The sequence below is a fragment of the Protopterus annectens genome, chromosome 5.part0, assembly GCF_019279795.1.
Source record: "Protopterus annectens isolate FY-2018-M chromosome 5.part0, PAN1.0, whole genome shotgun sequence".
Classification (NCBI taxonomy): Eukaryota; Metazoa; Chordata; order Ceratodontiformes; family Protopteridae; genus Protopterus; species Protopterus annectens.
In genome coordinates, this window is record NC_056735.1 from 1,930,710,897 (window position 1) to 1,930,736,374 (window position 25,478).

Genomic DNA, 25,478 nt, shown 5'->3' on the forward strand with positions numbered 1-25,478 from the left:
CTTAATTGATCAATTCTAATTTGTGCTTGACTCACAAGAGATGGAGCTGTGGGATCTTTTGAAGTTTTAATATGCAGTTAAAAGCAGAACACAAGCAAAACACAAGGTAAAGAAAACAAATCACAGCACTCAAAATATAAAAAGGCAATAAACTAATACAAAATACAACAAATAAAAAGCAAACCAACCTTTCCCTCACAGCAAAGTGTAGCAGATTCCGGGTGAGCCTTTCTAATAAAGCTCTGAAATGTTTTATTTTACCCTTTAAACAGAAGTTTTAGCTCCTAGCTCCACCCCCTCAGTTCACAAATGATTAACCTTAAGTGACCTCATCTGTCTTATGTATGAATCATTAATTGATCAGTTCTAATTTCTGTCTGACTCACAAGAGACAGAGCTGTGGTGTCTTTTGAAGTTTTAAAATGCAGTTAAAAGCAGAACACAAGCAAAACACAAGGTAAAGAAAACAAATCACAGCACTCAAAATATAAAAAGGCAATAAACTAATACAAAATACAACAAATAAAATGCAAACCAACCTTTCCCTCACAGCAAAGTGTAGCAGAGTCTGGGTGAGCCTTTCCAATAAAGCTCTGAAATGTTTTATTTTACCCGTTAAATAGAAGGTTTAGTTCCTAGCTCCACCCCCTCAGTTCACAAATGATTAACCTTAAGTCACCTCTTCTGTCTTATGTATGAGTCCTTAATTGATCAGTTCTAATTTCTGCCTGACTCACAAGAGACAGAGCTGTGGTGTCTTTTGAAGTTTTAATATGCAGTTAAAAGCAGAACACAAGCAAAACACAAGGTAAAGAAAACAAATCACAGCACTCAAAATATAAAAAGGCAATAGACTATTACAATATACAACAAATACAAAGCAAACCAACCTTTCCCTCATGGGAAAGGGTAGCAGAGTCTGGTTAAGCCTTTCCAATAAAGCTCTTGAATGTTTTATTTTACCACTCAAATAGAAGGTTTATTTCCTAGCTCCACCCCCTCAGTTCACAAATGATTAACCTTGAGTGACCTCTTCTGTCTTATGTATGACTCCTTAATTGATCAGTTCTAATTGTTGCCTGACTCACAAGAGACAGAGCTGTGGTGCCTTTTGAAGGTTTAATATGCAGTAAAAGCAGAATACAAGCAAAATACAAGGTAAAAAAAAAACAAATCACAACACTCAAAATATAAAAAGGCAATAAAATATTACAAAATACAACAAATAAAATTCAAACCAGCCTTTCCCTCCCAGCAAAGTGTAGCAATGTCTGGGTGAGCCTTTCCAATAAAGCCCTGAAATGTTTTATTTTACCCCTTAAATAGCAGGTTTAGTTCCCAGTTCCACCCCCTCAGTTCACAAAAGATTAACTTTAAATGACTTATTCTGTCTTATGTATGAGTCCTTAATTGATAAGTTGTAATTTCTGCATGATTCACAAAAGACAGAGCTGTGGTGTCTTTTGAAGTTGTAATATGCAGTTAAAAGCAGGACACAAGCAAAACACAAGGTAAAGGAAACAAATCACAGCACTCAACATATAAAAAGGCAATTAACTAATACAAAATACAACAAATAAAAAGCAAATCAACCTTTCCCTCACAGCGAAGTGTAGCAGAGTCTGGCTGAGCCTTTCCAATAAAGCCCTGAAATGTTTTATTTCCCCCCTTAAATAGAAGGTTTAGTTCCTAGCTCCACCCCTCAGTTCACAAATGATTAACCTTAAGTGTCCTCTTCTGTCTTATGTATGAGTCCTTAATTGATCAGTTCTAATGTCTGCCTGACTCACAAGAGACAGAGCTGTCGTGTCTTTTGAAGTTTTAATATGCATTTAAAAGCAGAACACAAGCAAAACACAAGCTAAAAAAATAAACCACAGAACTCAGAATATAAAAAGGCAATAAACTAATACAAAATACTGCAATTAAAAGCAAACCAACCTTTCCCTCACAGCAAAGTATAGCAGAGTCTGGGTGAGCCTTTCCAATAAAGCTCTGAGATGTTTTATTTTACCCCTTAAAGAGAAGGTTTAGTTCCTAGCTCCACCCCCTCAGTTCACAAATGATTAACCTTAAGTGACCTCTTCTGTCTTTTGTATGAGTCCTTAATTGATCAGTTCTAATTTCTGTCTGACTCACAAGAGACAGAGCTGTGGTGTCTTTTGAAGTTTTAATATACAGTTAAATGCAGAACACAAGCAAAACACAAGATAAAGAAAACAAATCTCAACACTCAAAATATAAATAGGCAATAAACTAACATAAAATACAACAAATAAAAAGCAAACCAACCTTCCCCTCTCAGCAAAGTGTAGCAGAGTATGGGTGAGCCTTTCCAATAATGCTCTGAAATGTTTTATTTTACCCCTTAAATCGAAGTTTTAGGTCATAGGTCCACCACCTCAGTTTACAAATGATTAACCTTAAGTGACCTCTTCTGTCTTATGTATGAGTCCTTAATTGATCAGTTCTAATTTCTGTCTGACTCATAAGAGACAATGCTGTGGTGACTTTTGAAGTTTTAATATGCAGTTAAAAGCAGAACACAAGCAAAATTCAAGGTAAAGAAAATAAATCACATCACTCAAAATATATAAAAAGGCAATAAACTAATACAAAATACAACAAATAAAAAGCAAACTAATCTTTCCCACACAGCAAAGTGTAGCAGAGTCTGTGTGAGCCTTACCAATAAAGCTCTGAAATGTTTTATTTTACCCCTTAAATAGGTTTAGTCCCTAGCTCCACCCCCTCAGTTTACAAATGATTCACCTTAAGTGACCTCTTCTATCTTATGTATGAGTCCTTAATTGATCAGTTCTAATTTCTGCCTGACTCACAAGAGACAGAGCTGTGGTGTCTTTGAAGTTTTAATATGCAGTTAAAAGCAGAACACAAGTAAAACACAAGGTAAAGAAAACAAATCAAAACACTCAAAATATAAAAAAAGCAATAAGCTAATACAAAATACAACAAATAAAAAGCAAACCAACTTTTCTCTCACAGCAAAGTGTAGCAGAGTCTGGGTGAGCCTTTCCAATAAAGAGTCAATTCACAGAAAAACATTTGCGAGTGAATCCAAACCACTTCTACATTATACATCAATCCCTCAAACTCTTCTAAACCACTGAAAATACAACAAAAACAATTTCAAAGTATGTTAACCACTAAAGTATAATTGTATTCAAGGAAATAACATTTAATGATTCGGTATGCATGATTTGTATGATATGTTTAATGTAAAGCAGACTGTCATTTTTTTAAAGGAGACATAGCATATAAACTTGCATTAAAAGAATGACAGTTATGTGTGATTCAGCTTAACTTGTAAAAGTGTGAATGCTACTCTAATCATTTGATATAGTTTCAATAGTAACTTTTATATATGTAAAAATCTATATTTTTTATACTTCGTTTATAACTTAGCATGACTTTCCTGGGTGATATTACATATCAAGTATTGTATACTATCAGTAGCACACTAGTGGACCATTTTAAGAGCCCAGAATTTAAGAACAGAAATACAGGTTAAAAATTAAGACTCTCTTTGCCTTATGCATATGAAGGAAACAATCCTGGTGATTGTTATGGCAGTGTACATACATGTGATAATGTGAAATATTGAGAATAATTGCACACATCTGTGCAATCATTCTAATAACAGCATTAAGTGATTAAAAAAACATTTTTTTCATTAACCTGCATTTTGTGAATGTTACAAAATTTGTCAATGTTCATGCATGCTGTTTATGTAGCAAAATGCAGAAGGACATGCCATATATGCAGATGTATCACATTGGCCGGGATATGAAGAGAATAATGATTTACTATACATAGTACCATTTGTCTGACTATAGCAGATGTGACATATGTACATACAAATTAGACACGGTATTGTGGCATGTGAGAAGATGTCTATAAATCAAGGTACAACAGAAGTGTAGTAAGTCCCCTGGCAAATGAGATGCATGTATGAATTTCATAAAGTATATCAATTTGCATAAGATATAATTATGTATATATTACAGATGAATGGGTCACATAAGACTTGGGAAAAATAAAAGTTCATGCCAGCATTATATCATTAAAACATCAGGTAACAGGCAGATTTAGCAACTGTCTGGTTACAGCTATTTCTAACTATGATGCATTTGTGTTATTGTAAGCAATGATATCACATTTTCCTTGAGTAGGAAAAGGCATCCATTAAAATGGTACCTCCACCTTTATCCGGTTTCCTTACATGAACGGAGTTATCATTGGATAAATGTTTACAAATAGTTCTCTCCTCCTCAGATAAATTAAAAAAAAACATAACTCTTAACATTTACAGTTAAAAAACTGAATATCACTATTGATTTACCAGGAAAGGTCTCAGATGGTGACCACCAAATAAGTATAGGAAACAGCTCTGATCCAAACATGAACCTGAAGGGTAAGGCATCTGGACATAATAGCACTGAAATTACAGACGGTGTCAACATGCATTTCAATTACCAATTTTTTTTTTTGTGAACTGACCATGGAGACGTGGTCCAGGATTATATTCTTGCTGAACAAATTAAACTATTGGGTAAAACAAATGAGTATATTTCATAGCTTACAGCTGGATAATGCATTCTTGAGTTACTGTATTGATGTACACCATATTCTTAAGGGCCTTAGAACATGCAAACTCCTTAATGGAATTGCTGAAAGCTCTTCCCTACATCATGGCATAGGACATGAAACACCATTCACGATCACTCAGTATTGGTGCATGATGCCAAGCTACATGCAGACACTAAGTACAAAAAGTGAAGACTTTTATATGGGACATTTCTGGCCATGTGTGTTGTGTATGATTCCATTTTTTACCATATTAAACATGTAAAAAAGGGATTGAGAGAAAAGTAGTGAAAATGGGAAACAAGCGCAGGACACACAGGAAAGAATAAAGAAGTATGCAGGATTGTGATAGGGAAGTACCACAGCTGTGTACTTCACAACATAAATGCTGATCTGTAAATATAATTTGATGAATTTGGAGAGTCACGCCACCAGGAATGGATGACAACAACAGAATAATTGTGTTTATATTATGCTGTCGAAAACTCAAACTGTCGACAGCGTAATAATCGACACGAAAATGTCTAAAGCCCCGAACATCAAACACACACACAAAAAAAAAATCACCCAAACACAACACAAATTGCTCTATGCAGGGGAGCAAGCCCCCCTGCATCCCCCCACCCTCGCAACTTAAATACACCAACTTCGAGATTGCACTACATTGCAGTAAATGGAATTCTCCCCCTTACGGAGATTTCTGTTTACACTCGTAATGACTTTCGCTTTCAACATTTTTGTGCCGACAATATCAGCTTCGATATTGTTTGCCTTCGACAAGGTGTAGTAGACCTGAATAATGTTGTATAGTCAATTGAACCAAATCATATGTGTCAAAAAGACACATAGAAAACTGGATAGCTATGTATGTGGTATAATTTTTATTTTTTTGTAGAGAGAGGACAGTTGGTTAAAGTGCTTCAGAATAAAAGGGTGAGGCAGGTAGGCTAGGTTATTTAGCAGGTGCAGACAAACAGGACGTACAAGACAGACAGGGATAATGATAGTCACAAAAAGTTAGGGGATACCATGATTGCAGATATGTAGTGGACAATAGCGATGCATCTGCATCCAGCATCCATACAGTGATAATCTAGTCCTTATCCTCAGAAGTGTCATAACTGTCTCCTGTCTTAGTTCCCTTCATCAGTGCTGGATGTGGCACTGATTTTACAATCTGACATGGGACCTCTTCAACTCCACTGATGCAGGGACTGAGGCTTTTCACCATGATGTCGTCCACCAGCTCTGGCAGCTCCTGGTGAGTCACAAAGTCACAATCTCCAGTACTACTCCTGGTGGCTACCACTACATTAGCAGCTGAGGCAGAGCTACCTGATGCAGTTGGAGCAGGTAGAGTAGGAGTTGTAAAGGTAACATTGACAGGTTTTGAGCCATATGTGCTGGGCATCTGTGCCACCTGTATTGATGCCACCACAGCCACCTGTGGAGATATGGTGTGCTGAAACTTAATGTGCTGATGGTTATTCGGGCTGTAGCAGCAATGTATCTAAGAAAAAAAAAGAGATGGGCTTGGGGTAACAAAGAATAGATAATAACATCAGTGGCATGTCATGGTTTTATTTCAATACATAAGCAAATATATAACATAACGCATTTGACCATTGCCATATCAAAATATGATATAAAGGCATTAATATGTCTTAAATAAAGAAATGTTCATTCTATTATACACATAATGGAAGCAGTTATTTGTCTATATCATTCAGATATATGCTTTTCAAATTAATAAATCCAGATACAAAAATTAAATTTTAATGTCTTTAAATAGTGCAGTAAATGATTTAGATATCTTATACTGTAGTTAAAACTCATCTCTGCTGACGTGAATTAAGCCCACACACAGGTAAGGTGATGTAATCATTGCCTACTGCAATCACCAAGAACTACTGGAGCAGGCAGGCATGCTTCAAATAAAGATTAGGTATGCCTACTGAAGCTCATATGTACTGATTCCCTAAAAAGTATAATCTGGCCTACACTCATACCTGAAGCATACTTAGTCTGCGCCTGTCTGAGGAGAGCCAATCTTCCCTGATGTGCCTCCTTGTTCAGGAAAGTAGTTGTAGCTTCTGTACAGAACCTAAAATGATAAGAAAGGGAAGCATAATGAACAAATGTATTAGATATATATATATATATATATATATATATATATATATATATGGATTATAGGTAACATATTTAGTAGTTATCCCTCAGACTTAGGCTGCTCAATTCATATATCAAAATGCATTTTAATACTTATTCTAAGCAATACCTTCACATTATCTGAATGCTAGATTTGAACCCTACATTATCTATCCTTTTTTTTCCAAGCTCATTGCAGTTACAGCTTGTGCCACAGAGACACACAGCTGAGAGTTGTAGTCTCTTCACTCAGTACTGTCCAGAGTGCAAACAGGCTCATTTATAATACTGATGGTATTCAAAACTGAATTTTACGTTTTCCTTGGAAGTGCATTTTAATTGTTGCCTTCCCATTTCCATCTCCATTTTGTCTGTCTAGGCACATCTGGTTCTGAGTTTCCTCTACCACATGTAAATGGTAAGGCAATGTTTTTTCTATTACTGTTCTTAAAGTTGATTTTATGTCTACATTAATTCAGTTTCTAATTGCACTTGCATCTATAATTACTTATTTTCAGCTTGACATACCATATGTTTAATCAGCTTTTCTTCAATGTCTCTCTTTGCTGTGTTAATTACTTGTTATCACTGGTGATCCTGTCACCAGCACAATTAAACTCCCACTGCCTTTTATCTGAGTGATGAAGAGGAAGAGTCTGGGGATGCAGAGGGTCAGACTTACACTGAGGCTGTGGCTCCCACGTCTGATGCCTTACCCATAGCATGGAGCCATTAGGGATAAGAATGGTTGATGGTGACACAGTTCAGTTGCAAAGCTGGTAGAGCATCCCTGTAGCCACCATGAGGATAAAGTACTGCATACTGGTGTTGGGAGATGTCCACAAAGGATGTCTTTTGTTCACTCTCCCCTTGATGTTGTGTCAGTAGATACCACATAATGTATGTGTAGGGCCATCACAGATGCAGAGACACTTTTAACTAGGGCTTTTAAAGAGATAGTCTGAGTACTGCATGTTGTGCATTCTGACATGCAAGACTGCCTGAATCGTATGGGTGACCCCTTGAATAGGATGAACATTACACTGGATCATGCAGTGTCTGTAACTGAATGTCTGCTGGGGGAAGTCCAACATCCATGTAGCTGAAGATCTAATACATCATCAGGTGTTAGCTGAGATGGCCGAGCTATTTCCTACTCTGATGGTGGCACAGCTTCAACCCCTCCATCAGTGATTAAGGTGTCTATATCAAGATGTTGTAGGCCAGATGGTCAAAGTTGAGAATGTAGTCATGACGAGAGCTCATCTAGCAGACATGATCATGCTAACTTCTAGCCTGGGCCATGGAACTAGAAATGCAACTTTTGGCAGAGGTAGTACTTGTGGCTGAACTGTGAACTGCTACTCTACCATGCATGGCTCACACTTGTCAGAGTGTCAGGATATAGTGCTAGCCCAAGTGCTTTGATTGGATTCATGCAGACCCTCAGAAACATTAAACATCACCTTGGCCATACCACATCCACACACACACACACACACACACACACACACACACACACACACACACACACACACACACACACACACACACACACACACACACACACACACACACACACACACACACACGCACACACACACACACACACACACACACACGCACACACACACATATAAACATTACAACTAAATTATATAAAAAATGTTGCTACTGGCCCTGACATTGGGTACTTGATGATAAACTGGTTTCTCATGTAGACACACTCATTTCTTTGCTGTCAAGTTCAACCTCCTGTATACCCCCACCTCCACCCTGTGCAAGTGGTGAAGACTGTGCCTTGTCCTTTGCACATTTATTTGTGACTTAAGCTTGTCTATGTTTGATGGATAGAGAGGATAGCTAATGTTTGCTTATGCAGATGCTTGCTTTAATAGAATGTATTGCTGAAACTATTTTGTATTGTTATTTTTACCTGTTCAGTTGTATATGATTTATGTACTTCTTCATCATCACCATAATTGTACTGTATTCTTAGTAATGCTGTCCTACCACTTAGTGACTATTGCTTGCTTATAAACTTGGGCAAGTGATGCAAAAATTGCCTAGGTCACTGTTGATGTATCTGTATTGGGCAGCTTTAATGAGAGATACACAGTATTTGGCAAAATCATATATGTATTTTGCACATATCAGTCATGGGTTACTGCTGACATCACGGTAGACTTGAGACATTTTTCATCTTAATGACATGCAACAGTTGCATATGACAGTACTCATGCCTATATCCCTTTTTTAAAGGTTTAAAACTTGGTTAGACTGCTGCTACAAGAGAGGTCTTTGGGGGTTGGCTCTGTATGGTGCTCACAGAACACAACAATTACATGGGTAAGTAAAGGTTGTAGGTTTCTGCAGGCATCACATTTAATGTTTGTATGTGCTTAGTATCTAAATCAGTGCGGTAGTGGTGCTGCGGTAGCATTGTCGCCTCACAGCAAGACGTCCCATTCGATTCTCAGCTAGAGCATCGTCTGAGTGGAGGCATGCGTGACTGGCCGTGCCTTCATTGAAGGTTGTGAGTCAGGGCTGGTAACTCGGCATGTAAAAATCCACTACCAAACATTAGCGGACTGGAGTTCCATTGTGGCGACCCCTAACCGGGATAAGCTGAAAGACACAACATGTGCTTAGTATCTAGGTTTTCACTTAGGTAGTGAGTACATGTGCTATACTCTACCTCTTATACAGAGCCGTTGCTCTTCTTTAAACCCCTCATCTGTATCTGCTTGACCTTCTGGCCCTGTCTGAGATCCTGGAAACTGTGTTTCTTGGCTTTATTGTCCTTGTTGCAGGTGTTTCTTGACAATTATATTGAGAACACTGACTGTGAGTATATTAGCAGTGGTGTCTGGGATCTACTGGAGGGCACTACCTTATTTGTCTAGACACCAGAACCTTTAATTGATAAGACAAATACATGTTCTATAATATTCCTAGCTTGATCATGGGTATCATTGTATCCTTGGCTCAGTGGTGTTTTGTGGGATTCTCATAGGTGTCATGAGCCAACTTTTCAGTGCATTACCTTTATCTCCCACTAGATGCTTTTGTAGAAAGTCACCACTAGCTAGACTTACATACATGAGAGACATGAGGGTAGCATTTATACTTCTACGAGAAATTTGGCCAGGGCATTAGGGAACTTACCTACTTGTTAGTGCTGTTGTTGGTGGCACTTCCAGCTTCCTGTTTCCAGTCCGGGCATATATGAGGCTTGGTGAAGCAGGAAGGAACACGCATTGTGTGTGCAAGGTAGAAGAAGCCAGAATGGAGTGAGAGGATGAAGGTGTAAGCGTAGAGGTAGTGGAGCTGTTATAAAAGACATTGTAAGTAGAAGGAAGAATAATAGAAGGATGGAGAAGCTGCTTATAGCTTCTAAAAAGGGAGAGATAAAAGAGGAGAAGGAAAGGAATGTTGTTGGACCTTCAAAAATTTGGACTGTTTGTTCCAGGAAAGGTTGTTTGAGTCAGATAACTGAGTACAACAAGGACATATTATTACAACCTTCCAAATGGGAGAGTTGTGGGATGTTTACTTAAATGTTCAGCATGAGTGAAACAGTGTGATGGCAGGTTCATGTGAGAAATCATGGAGAAATTACAGGATGATGAGTTGAAAGAAATAGAAATAAAGAAAAAATTGCATGCTCAAATGGTTAAGGAAGGAGAGAAGAAAATAAGGGAGAGAGATGGCTAGAAGAAAATTCATGTTGAGATTGAGTAATAAAGAAGAAAAAGAGCTTAAAATGCATGAGGTTTGGGACAAGGTGATTGCAGATCTTGGTACTTCACCAAAAGAGGTAAGAGTTTTTATACATATTAATGAAGATACATATTGTGACATTTTGTTTGAGACAGGACTACATGGAAAAATTCTTAGAGAAATTTGAGAATAAGAAAGACTATAATCATTGAAATTCATATGTAATACAAATATTTAATAGAGAGACAAGAAAATGCTAATTGTGCAATTTCGAACTGAAGTTGAGAAAGAAGTACTAAAGGACTATTTAAATACTGTATATAGGGAAGTGATGGACACTGCAAAATTGTACAATAATAGAAATGTATGCACTGGGGGATGGAATTGTGGAGTGATTTTGAAAAGGGAAATTAAAAAAAATATGCATATTCCAAGTGTGATAAATGTAGAAGGAAATAAAGGTTGTGTTAAACATAGGAGGCAACCAAGAACATGATTTTTTTGTGGAAAAGATGACCATCTGATTAGTACTTGTGATAAAATAAAATGTTTTATTTGTGGACAGCTAGGGCATGAAGCAAAGAAGATTGATACAGTATGTAAAAGCATTGGGAAAATCGGATATCCATGGGTGGATTGTGGAGAACATATAGACACTAAAGAGCAAGAGCAAACATAGTAATGTGTATGTAACTTAGGTAGGAGTGTAGAAGAAGAGTATGAAAAACAAACTGATATACAAGAAAATAACAGAAAAAATAGCAGATGAAGAAAATGAAAATAATGAAGGGGAAGAATTGGTACAGGAAACATGTGAAGATGAACATGTAAATTGAAGAGTGGCAAGAGGATAAAGAATTCTGTAGATAAAATGGTGAAAGACAGAAAAAAAGTTTAAAAGTGTAGTTGTATTAGAAAATAAAAAGGAAAAGAGTAAAGGTGAAAGGAGATAATAAAATTATATTAAAAAGAAGCTGAAATATTTAGCTATAAATGTTAATAGTATAAACAATATTAATAGAAGAATAAGTGTCTTATAATGGTGTGCATTACTTGATATGCATATAATTATACAGGAAGATATGAGAATATTAACATAAGAAGAAAGGTTAGAAACTGAAGAATTATGGGATAGTAGAGGAAAGATTAAAAATAAGAAAACTAAACTTTAAAAATATTTCAATTAAACTTAAAAAGAAGGAAAACAATTTTAGAGTACTTTCACTAAATATGAGCAGTATTATTAACATCTTAATAAGGATAGAGATACTGGAATGGTGTTAAAAATTTGATACAGATGTTAATTATGTTAGAGAATTTAAGATTCCTGACAAGTGAAGAAAGACTGCAAATGTAAAAATGGTAGAGTTGAAAGATAATAAGGAACTTAAGAAGTGAAACTTATTCAGGAATAGCTGTGTTATGAAAAGAAACAGTGAAAATAGAAGATGTAACATTGGTAAGGATGGCATTGTAAACTGTTGTCGATGTGAGGTAGAGACAAGCATATAGAGTTATAGTATTATATGTATATATAACTAACAAGGAAAAAAGGAATCTGTTTCATCAAATATTAGACAATGTGGTGGTTAACATAAAAATTATAACTGCAGGGGAATTTAATTGTGATTTAAAGAGAAGACATAAAAAGAAAGGGGAAATGTAAAAAATACAGGAATTGATACACATGTGGTAAATTTGTGAACAAAAGTAAATGGATTTATAAAATGGGGGATTTTGATATGAAATTATTTTGTATTATCTGAAGGCTTGGGAGTAGCAAAGAGCAGTACAGTTGAGATGGGTTTTTCAGACCATTTGGCAGTATGGATGGAGGTAATGGAACAAAGTGTATTAAAATAGGAAAAGGAATAGAAGAATAAATGAGAAATTATGGGATGAAATTTGAGAGTGGAAAGTACTGCATTTATGGAAAAATCATATAACTATGAAGGAATTCTATAAAAACAGGTTTGAGTAGTGGTGAATTGAACTTAAAAAAAAGTATAAAAATAGTTATTATTTAAGGGGCAGGATAATGTAAGAAAAGAAGAGAAAGTGAACTTTTGAGAAATTCACAAATGTATTAGAGAATTTAGAGTATAATACAAGAAACTATTATGACATGGAAAAAGAAATATATAAAAAGACATTACATAGGAGAAGGGAGGAGGTATTTCCATATTTTTTTGTAAAATAATAAATTAGGATATTTGTATAATGAGAGAAATTAAAAATGTAACAAGAAAGGTAAAAAGATCACAAGAGCAAATAATAAGTGTAGTAGTCCATTATATGTAACATATATCTATCTATATATAGAAAGAGAGAGATAAATATAGACAGATAGATTTAGATACCTACACACACACACACACACACACACACACACACACACACACACACACACACACACAGATACATATATATATATATATATATATATATATATATATATATATACATATATATTATACATATATATTATACATATATATATAAATATATATATATATATATATATATAGTTTACCATCAGAAGGTCAAACCTGACCCCAGCAAATGATGGGATCATCGACCCACTTCCAAGAATGACAATGTCAAATTCTGACATACCAAATTACTCAAGGATGTTTATTCGGCACTTGAGTTTACTGAGGAGCAGAAAGGATTCTGGCTGCAAGCCACAGGGAGTTATATTTTGACTATTCATATTTATTCTAGCACACAACAGAAGGAAGGAAGGTTTATTTATTCTTGCACTCAAAGGGGTGTGTGTGTGTGTGTGTGTGTGTGTGTGTGTGTGTGTGTGTGTGTGTGTGTGTAAATACACCCATTTTAATTCACCTGGTGGCTAGAGGTACTCAGGCTCAAACTATGTACCTTGGGTACAAGGTAAAGACTCTAAAGTCCAAGGCTACCACCATTTGTTAATTCATGTCTCATATATTTCATTTGTTCCTCATAAAATCTGTGATTTTCAGGATTTTTGTGGCAGATCACTGATGGATTGAATTCACTAAATAATGATAGGCATTTGAATTTCAGTCCTCATATTCTTCAGAAATAAATGGTAAAACAAAACCTTTTATTCTAGCAATTTTCTAAGTTTATAAGATCAGTATTTAAAATTTTACCCTATTTTGGGGCTGTATTCCCCCATTATTGGGTTTGTCCAGGTTTTTTGTGCTAAGACATTGAGAGCTATGGTGAGAATTGGGAACTAGATTCACTCACTAAATGATAGCCATTTAAATTTCAGTCTTCCTATATTTCAGGAAACTGCTGATCTGGCATAGTGGTATGTTGCTCTGACTGTAGTGTACAGGGTCTTGGGTTCAAGACTTAGCATTGAAACGCATGGTAGTAACACAACATTTTGTTCTAGCAACTTTCCAAAATTATACAAGCAATGTTTAAAATGTGTCCCTGGTTTTTGGCCTTTTGCCCCCCCCCCAAAAAAAAAACTGAAATTGAAAATAAGTGTGAGAAGCTGTGCAAGATGCCTGTGGGTTACACTACTGTCATTCTATTGATATATATATATATATATATATATATATATATATATATATATATATATATATATATACACACACACACACACACACACACACACACACACACACACACACACACACACACATATTGTGTGGGTATGAAAGTAGACTTTTATGATGGAGATGTTCTGAATTGGGCAGTTTTGTCATTATTGGTTCATGCAGTTTGTTTCCTTGCCTACTGGAAAAATGTTCAAACAATAAATTTAAAATGGCTCTGTCTAACAAGTGGGCCATATTATACAAGGAATATAATTTAATGAAGTCAGGAAGGTGTATCAAAGAACACATGTATGTTTCTTGTTTGTTGTGCAAGGAGCCAATGATTTGAAAACAGCCCAAAGGTAATCTTTATCCACCACTGGGCCGATGCATTTTCTTTGGATGTAGTGTGGGTTTCAATGAATGGGAGTTTCAAGGGCAGAGACATTTTAATGCCAAGTCTATTTTCATTGCTAGACAGTATTGCTTTCTTTAGCAGATGTCTATTAGTGTTTGTGCATTGTGGTATAAAATGTAAAACTAAAATCCAAATAATCATTGCAGAAGTAAAGCAGTATGCACACAGTGTTTATGGTAAATGGGGCAAAATAGCCAAGTAAAGAGATATTGGAATGACTGCAGGGGGCTCTGAGGCCATATTTTGGTTGTATGTTCTTCAGTTTGCATTTGAAAGTTGGTATCCCACAATCCGATTGGAGTGAGCAGGGTTACATAATTATGTATGCAAATTGCATGTTAATCAATGTACAAGTTTGTACCTATTTTTCATGGGCTTTTCCAGATTTTGGATGTTTCCAGACTGAGAGCTATGTTCACCATAAACCTCGGAATGGGTTTAACATGGGTTGAGATGGGGACGAGATACATACTTCAACAATGTCAGATTTGACACTGTCGCAGTTCGACCTCCAGACTTCGACCTCCTGATTGCCACCCTATATATATATATATATATATATATATATATATATATATATATATATGTATATATCTAAGGATGGAAGAGAATGGAAAGCAATTTCCAGAACAAAGTACGGAAGAATTTGAAAAAGGAATTGGTATTAGTAAATTTGAAAAATGCTAAAGAAGGATGCTAATGTAATGAGAGACATGAAAACAATGTAAAAGGAGAGGGAAGAGGAACACAAGAGCAAATAATGAGTATTATAGTACAGAATGGAGATAATATGTATAAGAGCATAAGGACTGAAAATAAGAAAGACTGGGAAGTAATTTCCACAACAAAGTAAAAAAAATAATTTGAAAAAGAAAATATCATTAGTGAATAGGATGAAGGACTTAAGAAGCTAAATGCTGATTCAATATTAGTCCCAGATGGTCTAGGGCATAGAATGTACAACAATTAGTGGACTGGCAAAGAGTGTATTTTGTAATTATACTAACTGAATGGTTGAAGGAAGGGTTTGTTTATGAAGTGCTATGTACTGGGATATTAACATTTATAAGGAAGAAAGGTGAGAAGAATGAAATAAACAAAATCACATAAAATAGCACAGATTATATTTTTATGGGAATCATACAGATGGAAATGAATTTATGAGGGATATTATGGAAGAAAGTATATATGGTATAAAAGGGAAGGGATATGAAGAATTGCTATTGATTGTGAGAAAAACTAAAGATGATGTTATAAGTAAAACCGAGGATATGAAACATATGGTAGGTAATACTACCAAGCCATTTGATACAGTAGGGACATGATGCTTTCTAGGATGTTATAGAATAGTTTGGAATAGGTAACAGAAGTAGGAGGGTATGTATGTCAGCATTTCAGAACAATGGAGTGAAAGTGTTAGTCAATGGGTGGCTGTGAAAATAAATATGCATGAAATGCAGTTTAAGGCAGGGATGACCCATGAGTGGAATATTGTTTGCATTCATTATGAAGTAGCTTACAAAATGAAAGATGCTAGGTCTGCAAAGCAAAATGAGGTGGTAACACTGACAGTTTTTACATATGCAGACAATACAGTTGCAGCTGCCAAGTACAAAATATGGATGAGGGAAGAGCTGGTTTGTGTGAATTATATTACAAGGAAATGGAAATGACTCTGAATAAAGAAAAATGTAAGAATTTGGGAGATGTGATGTGATGAAAATTGCTAGTGTGTATTTTTCAGTGAATGAAATATCCTTACTAGAAACAAAATTTGCAAAAATAATGTAGTTTATAATACAATGGGAGGGTTTGATAAAAGAAATGAAAGAAATATATCTTCTGTTAAGGATGCATGAATTAGCATTCAGCAAAATGATTTATCTGGTGACTTCAGTATTAACGGGAAAATAGCATATATGTCAATTGTTTATATGGTCCCATTAAAATAAGAAGAGGACATCATGCAATTGATGTTTTCTTTCACTTGGATTTCATGACTAAACCCAGTGAAAAAGATGTGTTGTATATCAGTAAGTGGGATTGGGGTTACAAAACCTAGTTGTTTATTCTGCTTCTTTAAACTTGTCTGGAATATTAAAGTGGGTAAATGAAGAGAATCCAAATTTAATGGTGAGAATGTTTAAATTTAAGTACTCGTATTCTGGGAGATGATGAGTATAAGAAAAAGAGTATGTAAATGAAGAGATTAAAAATTATCGGGGAAATGCTAACACAAAAAATAAAAAACTAATGATATAAAGAATCTGTGGAATTCATGAAAAAGTGAGTAGGCTTGGCACAAAGCCTACCTTATTTTTATGTGTTAGTGCAAAGAACAGCAGTGTTAATCACAAATGCATGATGCTAATCACATTTACAAGAGTACAAACAAGTTTTAGTGGCCAGCAACAGTGATGGTGGCCAAGAAAATGTATTGAGCAGCACAAGCACCCACAGTAAACAAACATGCATCCCTATGGGCAAACGTGTTAAGTGTGCTCATATAGATAACACAAAGAGCTACATAAGGCAAATAATGTATGCTGTACACAGGAACAGTGTGTGTACTGAGTGTACTGTGCACATAAGTGAATCATCTTCTTCTTTCGGCTGCTCCCATTAGGGATCGCCACAGCAGAGCAACTGTTTCCATTTCTTCCTGTCCTCTGCATCTTGCTCTGTCACACCAACCACCTGCATGTCCTCTCTCACCACATCCATAAACCTTACCTTAGGCCTTCCTTTTTCCTGTGACCTGGCAGCTTCATCCTTAGCATCTTTTTCCCAATATACTCTGCATCCATCCTCAGCATGTGTCCAAACCAACGTAATCTTGCCTCTCTGGCTTTGTCTCGAACCCTTCCAACCTGGGCTGACCCTCTAATATACTTATTCCTAATCCTGTCCATCCTCGTCACACCCAGTGCAAATTCTTAACATCTTCAACTCAGCCACATCAAGCTCTGACTCCTGCCTTTTTGTCAATGCCACTGTCTCCAACCAATATAACATAGCTTGTCTCACTACCCTCTTGCAGACCTTCTCTTTCACTCTTACTGGTACTAGTCTGTCACAAATCAGTCCTGACACTCTTCTCCACTGACTCCATCCTGCCTGTACTCTCTTCTTCACATCTCTTCCACACTCACCATTAATCTGAACTGTTGATCCCAAGTATTTAAACTCATCCACCTTCGCCACCTCCACTCCCTGCATCCTCACCATTCCTCTATCCTCCCTCTAATTCACACACATATATTCTGTCTTAGTCCTGCTGACCTTCATTCCTCTTCTCTCTAGAGCATATTTCCACCTCTCCAGGGTCTCCTCCACCTGTTCCCTACTCTTACTACAGATCACAATGTCGTCTGCAAACATCATAGTCCACGGGGACTCCTGTCTGATCTCATCTGTCAGCCTGTCCATCACCATTGCAAATAAGAAAGGGCTCAGAGCTGATCCTTGATGTAATCCCACCACCAGCTTAAATGCATCCATGTCTCCCACCACAGACCTCACCGCTGTCACACTATCCTCATACATATATTTTACCACTCTTATATACTTTTCTGGCACTCCCAACTTCCTCATACAATGCCACAACTCCTCTCTAGGCACCTTGTCATATGCTTTCTCTAAATCCGCATACACAATGCAACTCCTTCTGACCTTCTCTATACTTCTCCATCAACACTCTCAGAGCAAACATCACATCTGTAGTGCTCTTTCCAGGCATTAAACAATACTGCTGATCACTAATCATCACCTCCCTTCTTAACCTAGCTTCCACTATTCTTTCCCATAACTTCATGATGTGACTGATCAATTTAATTCCTCTGTAGTTACTACAGCTCTGCACATCACCCTTATTCTTAAAAAATCGGTACCAAAACCCTTTTTCTCCATTTCTCAGGCATCATCTCACTTTCAAAGATTTCATTAAACAATCTAGTTAAAAACTCCACTGCCATTTCACCTAAATGCCTCCATGCTTCTACAGGTGTGTCATCTGGACCAACAGCCTTTCCATTCTTCATCCTCTTCATAGCTATCCTTACTTCCTCCTTGCTAATCCACTGCACTTCATGATTCCCTATCTGCACATCATCCAACCTTCTCTCCTTCTCATTCTCTTCTTTCATCAGCCCCTCAAAGTACTCTTTCCATCTGCTCAACACACTCTCCTCGCTTGTGAGTACGTTTCCCTCATTATCCTTTATCACCCTTATCTGCTGCACATCTTTACTAGCTTGGTCCCTCTATCTAGCCAAACAGTACAGGTCCTTTTCTTCCTCCTTAGTATCCAACCTTTTATACAACTCTTCATACGCCTTATCCTTAGCCTTCACCACCTCTCTCTTTGCCATGCATCTCATCTGCTTATACTCTTGTCTACTTTCTTCATCTCTCTGACAATCCCACTTCTTATTCGCCAACCTGTTTCTCTGTATACTCTCCTGTATTTCTTCATTCCACCACCAGGTCTCCTTGTCCTCCTTCCTCTTTCCAGATGTCACACCAAGAACCTTTTTAGCCATCTCTCTTACGAGCTCTGGTGTAGTTACCCAGCTATTCGGTAACTCTTAACTGCCACCCAGTGCCTGTCTTAACTCTTCCCTGAACATCACCTCACAATTACCCTTTTTCAATTTCCATCATTTGATCCTTGGTGCTGCCTCACACACATCCTCATCTTCTTGATCACCAATGTCATCCTACAAACCACCATCCTATGCTGCCTAACTACACTTTCCCCTGCCACCACTTCACACTCTCCAATCTCCTTCAGACTGGCCCTTCTACATAGGATATAATCCACCTGTGTGCATCTTCCTACACTCTTGTATGTCACCCAATGATCCTCCCTCTTGTTAAAATACATATTCATCACAGCCATGTCTATCCTTTTTGCAAAATCCACTGCCATCTGACCTTCTGCATTCGTTTGCTTAACACCTTACCTACCCATCACTTCCTCATCCCCTCTGTTCCCTTTACCAACATGCCCATTGAAATCTGCTTCAATTACCAGTCTCTCACCCTCTGGTACAGTCATCACGACTTCATCCAACTCACTCCAACATTTTTCTTTTTCATCCATCGCACACCCAGTTTGTGGAGCATATGCACTAACAACATTCATCATTACACCATCAATTTCCAGCTTCATAAACATCTCTCTATCTGACACTCTTTTCACCTCCAAAACACTCATAGCATACTGTTCCTTCAAGATAATGCCTACGCCATTTCTCCTCCCATCCACACCATGATAAAGCAATTTGAACCCACCTCTGATACACCTAGCCTTGCTCCCCTTCCATCTGGTCTCTTGCACACACAATATACCAACTTTCCTTCGGTCCATCATATCACATAGCTCTCTCCCTATACCAGTCATACTGCCAACATTCAAAGTTCTGACCCTCACTATCACAGTCTTAGCCTTTACCTGCCTTCGGGCATGCCTTCCCCCTCTTCTCCTCCCTCTGCCAACAGTAGTCCAATTTCCGCCAGCACCCTGTTGGCCAACAGTACTGCTGGCAGTCATTGTTAACCCGGTCCTCGACCAATCCGGTATGTATATCTGTGCTGTTGTCTGCATGTTTGATTTGGCAAAATTTTACACCGGATGCCCATCCTGATGCAACCCTCCCCATTTACCCGAGCTTGGGACTGGCACAAAGAAATGCACTGGCTTGTGCATCCCCAGTAGCTGGGTACATAAATGAATCATATGAATATATTAATAATAAGAGGAGATGTGAAATAGCAATGGAAACTACAATACATGGATTACCAGACCGGAAAAGTGTACTCAAAACAATGTGCACCGGAATCAAATAAATCTATTCAGAAATATGTAAGAGGGGCATTTAAATATTCAAATTCTGTTAAGATAATTGATATGAATATGCTTATATCACAAAGATGAATTTGTAATAAAACAATTTGCAATTCGTATGTCAGAATAAATAATGGCGGTCCTAGTTCTAGAGCAAATGTAAGCAAAGAGAAGCACACATGGTATTATAGGACATGACAGTTGCACAAATTCACATTGTAACAGAGGGATATTACATGGCTTATGAACAGGACTGGCATGCTGAGTTGAGATGACAGTTTTCAAAGACAGTACATAAATTATTGAATATTGGCAAAGCATGCATTTCATCACTATGACATGATAGCAAATAGGAGTGACTCCAAAGCCACAGTCTCCTTTTGGAAGAATCAGACCCATCCCATGCTGTCCTGTCTATTAATTGTGAACTCCACTGAAATAGGCCTAACACATGTAAGAGGAGGATCACCCTTGAAGGGAATTTATGCACATCAATATTCTAATGGTTATGCGTTACCTATGTGGGTGCATCTGGTTTTACAACTGTGGGAGCAGAGTGTGATATATGTAATTCACTTGTGCAAAGCTCTCCTGACAAAGTTATTGTTTTGACAAATAAGAAGAGGTACAAACACCATAATATGATGTAATGTATTTCCCACAACTGTGTATAATTGGCATCTGCCAAAGGATGTAGCAATGGGTACAAATGAAATTGATATGTGAATTATGAAAGGATCCCTGATCATGAATGTCATATTAGCATGTCAGACTGATTACAATTAAATGGATATGCTCAGGTACAAACAGTTGTGATCAGTCCTATATTAATGTTCTTACACACACACACACACACACACACACACACACACACACACACACACACACACACACACACACACACACACACACACACACACACACACACACACACACACACACACACACACACACACACACACACACACACTCATTGTTGTGAGATTAGAATCCCCAGTCTATCTAGATACACAAATTAGAAGGCATTGTACTTAATATAAGAGCCACTGCAGAAGTGTGATTTCAATACTGTGAGTGCACTTTATCGAGGAAGATATCAGCGATATGATCTTGAGAAAATGATGTTAGCAGAAGGGTCTGACACTGATGTGGACTCACCCTGCAGTGTAAAATTTACTCCAGGCTGCTATTTTACTGAGACCAGTAGCAGCTAATGTCATATTTATACCATGGTATTTATACCATGCCATACTCATAAAAACAAGTTGTCTGCCATGAGACTAGAGCCCCTAATGATCTAGCTACATAACCTAGAGGACACAGTACTTAATGCAAGTGTTCATAGGTTCATAGGTTCATACTAGGCTATCTGCCCTAGGGCATTTATAAGCCTAGCCAGAGTATGTTTGGCTTTCGCCACCCATTTTAAATTAATTTTGCTATGCCCTTTTTCGAGGTTAGTATACTGTGCCTCTGTCTAACAGTGACACAGAAGTGATACCCGGGGTAAACCTACGATCTCCCATCCACTCATCAAGATTCCTCTTGAAAAGAGCCAATGAGGGACTCTGCCTAACCTGGACTGGGATTTTATTCCAGAGTGAAGGTTGCCTCTGGGTTATGAATCTGTCCCTCCAGCATGTCCTATTTATTTCAGTGCTGAGGTTCAAGTCTCTCGAGCGTGGAGCTCGATGGGATTTTGATTTTTTGAGGTGCAGCATGTCCCTTAATTCCGGGTTGGACATGGCCTTATACATCAGGCACAGGTCACCTCTGAGCAGGCGGTATGCCACTGAGTAGAGCTGGAGTTTCTTTAACTGGGCAGCATATGGCATCTGTTTGAGACCTTTGATCCTCTTGGTGAGGTACTTTTGGGGTCTTTCCAGTTGCTGCAGGTGTTTGGTAAGGTACATCCCAAAAAGGGCATTGTACTCAATTATGGGCCTGATGAGGGATGAGTAAAGAGGCACGATGACCTCCCTAATCTAGATGTGAATCCTTCATGATTAGGTGGGCTATATAAAATGTTTTTCTAACCACTTTGGCCACGCGGTGGTCAAATGAGAGATTGCTATCAACTTGGGTCCCCAGGTCCCTAATTACTTCTTCTGTACTTAATGGATTACCACCTATGTGGTAATTTGTGGGCACTTTGTTTTGCCAAAGGGATGACTATACACTTTTTGGCATTTAGCTTGAGGCCATGGCTCTGGCACCAGTTGTCTGTTTCTATGAGGCCCTTTTGGAGGATGCTTGTGTCGGCTGGAGAGTCGATTATGGTGCCCAGTTTGCAGTCATCTGTGAACTTGGTCAGCCACAGTCCTTCCATGTTGGGCTGTACCTCTGAGAAATATATACCAAACAAGAGAGGTCCCAGGACTGAGCCTTGTGGGACGCCACTTGGAACTGGTTTGGAGTCTGACATGGCTACAGCAATTCTAACCATGTGGGTTCTGTCCTTGAGCCTGTTTGCAACCCATCTAGTGACATAGGGGTTTATATTTAAGCTGGTGAGCTTATCTATAATGCCCGAGTGGGGTATTGTATCGAAGGCTTTTGCGAGGTCCAGATAGGCTGTGTGGACCACCTTCCCTTCGTCAATGGCCTTGGTGACTGTTTCAAAGAAGTCAACCAGGTTTAAGAGGCAGGATCTGCCCTTAACAAAGCCAAACTGGGTAGGATCCAGTGTCTGTAGGTCCCCAATATCTTTATTTATGAGGTCCATGATGATCCTTTCCATAGCTTTGCAGACCAAGCTAGTCAGGCTTATGGGGCGATAGTTTCCAGTGTCCGTTGAGGCACCACCTTTGTGGAGAGGGACCACTGTTGCTGTACGCCACTCTTTGGGTACATATCCTGTAGTGTCACTACCAAAGTCTGACTTTTATAGTTGGAGAGTGCACTTTACAGAAGATTATATCATTGTGGTGGTGTTGAAAAGAAAATGATGTGGGGAGAAAGGTCTGACAGTGGTGTGGACAAAACTTGCAGTGTAAATATACTTCCAGTCTACTACTTTATTAAGGCCAAATGTAAAGGCCATAGTTACACAAATCCATTTACACAGACACACAAAAGCTGAATGCTGTAAGGGTAGAGCCACCTACGTATCTAACTATGTAATCTAGAAGACAGAGCACATAATGCAAGCACCACAGCAGAAGTCTGACTTTTATGATGTGACAGTGCACTTTATAGAGGATGACATCATTGTGGTATTGTAGAGAAGATGATGTGGGCAAAATAGACTCATATTAATCTAGACTCACACTGCAGTGTAAAAGTAATTCCAGGCTACTAATCTAATGAAGCCAGCACTAGTTAAGGTCATATTTACCTAATTCCATACACACACACATGTTTACTGCTGTGAAATTAGATCATCATAGCTATTTATTGACACACACTGGATGACACAGTACTTAACACAATCACAGTACTTAACACAATCACCACTGCAGAAGTTTGATACTTAAATTATTACAGTGCACTGTAGATGTTAATAGCATCTTACTCTGTGTCAGAGAATATATTGTGATGTTGAAGGTTTTGTACAAATCCATATTTGCTGATATGATGGAGTAAGTGCAATGTTATAATCAATAATACATACACACTTCTGACTTATCTCAGCTATGCTGTCATTAATGTATACTGCAGAACTGAGAGTGACCTGTACCAACCTGTCTTGTGTAAATGAGACACACACAGATGTGGAAGGCAAGATTGACAATGAATCATATTCAAGGATCATCGGGTTATGATGATGGTATGCAAACCTTAATGAATTGTACTGATATTAGCAATGGTAAGTGCCCATACATGGGCAATGTAGTCAGTACCAAGCAATATTTAATGTTTCAGTGTAGAAGGGATCAAAATGGTGATTTATGCATGCCAAGTCTGTTTGTGGTTGAATATCATTTCAAAGTGTTAGTGCTACAGTGAAGATCCAACTGTTTCAGAATGAAGTGGACAGTTAATCACTAAGAACACTGCATTGCACATGAGTACATTAAACAAATTCCATGTATTGAAGGAATATAATACACTAGCAATACTTATTTATGTTCCAAATGTCTTCCTAAAGCACAATGCAGAGAAACATGCTTGTGCAAATGTTGGCAAAGTGTTAGCACATGTGTGATTATATCTTGATGTGTTGAACTCGGACTGTGAAGTAACAGTGTTTACTTTTGTTCACTGGTACTTCCTGCCAAACTTTGCACAAATAGGAATTATAGAGGATATATTGTGATTCCTACTATATGTACAAGAGAAATCAAACCAAAAACAGAAACAAAAAGCGTTGGTTAATGCCGCTGGACTCCACAAATCAAAATAAACTTTAAAAAATGAAATACAGTAACTCACACAGCAGAAAACAATGTAAAAGAGATTAAATGACACCAACTCTGACAAATACTGAAATAGTAGCAGTTTAATAATGGTAAGCACATTCGTATTCAAGACAGCAATGCTTCATCAGACCAGTAAAATAGGCAAAAAAAACATCAGTTTAAAACCATAAAAACCCTCCCATTAAACCAAAACAAGAATTAAAAACATTAATTCAATTATCATCACATTAACAGCAATCTACCAGCCTAAGTAAGTTAACCCAGTTACCTGAGCATATAACTTGCACACATCTAACTCAACTAATCCATCGGTAAATATGTCTTACAATAATGACATCATCAACACAACATACACACATATACTTAAAACTGAAAACAATAAATATTATCAATCAATCTAATGAATTAAAGGTCATGCCTTTAGAGCTGGTTTAAGGGAGATCACTCAGTAAGCCCTGGAAACCTATGCAACTGCAGTTCTAAAACCCAGCTTTGTTCTCTGGCCTCAGTTTTATTCCTCAGGTCCCGTCCTCTAATACCTCACTAAATAACCTCTAAAATAAAAAAAAAAAACTGTTTTTATCCCAGGGTGGAGACATGCATAGCCAAAGCACTGCTGGTCTTACTATGTCTAATATCCCTAAGATGTTCTAAAATGCTGTCCTTTAGACAGCAATTCATTTTGCCTATGTAAAAGGCATAACAGCGTTCACAAAAGGCATAGTACATGACATTTTCAGCTTTACAATCTGCATAAAAAGATAACTCAATCTCATGCTGTAGAGTGGGGTGTCTAAACACATATTTAGAATAAATGAATCTACAAA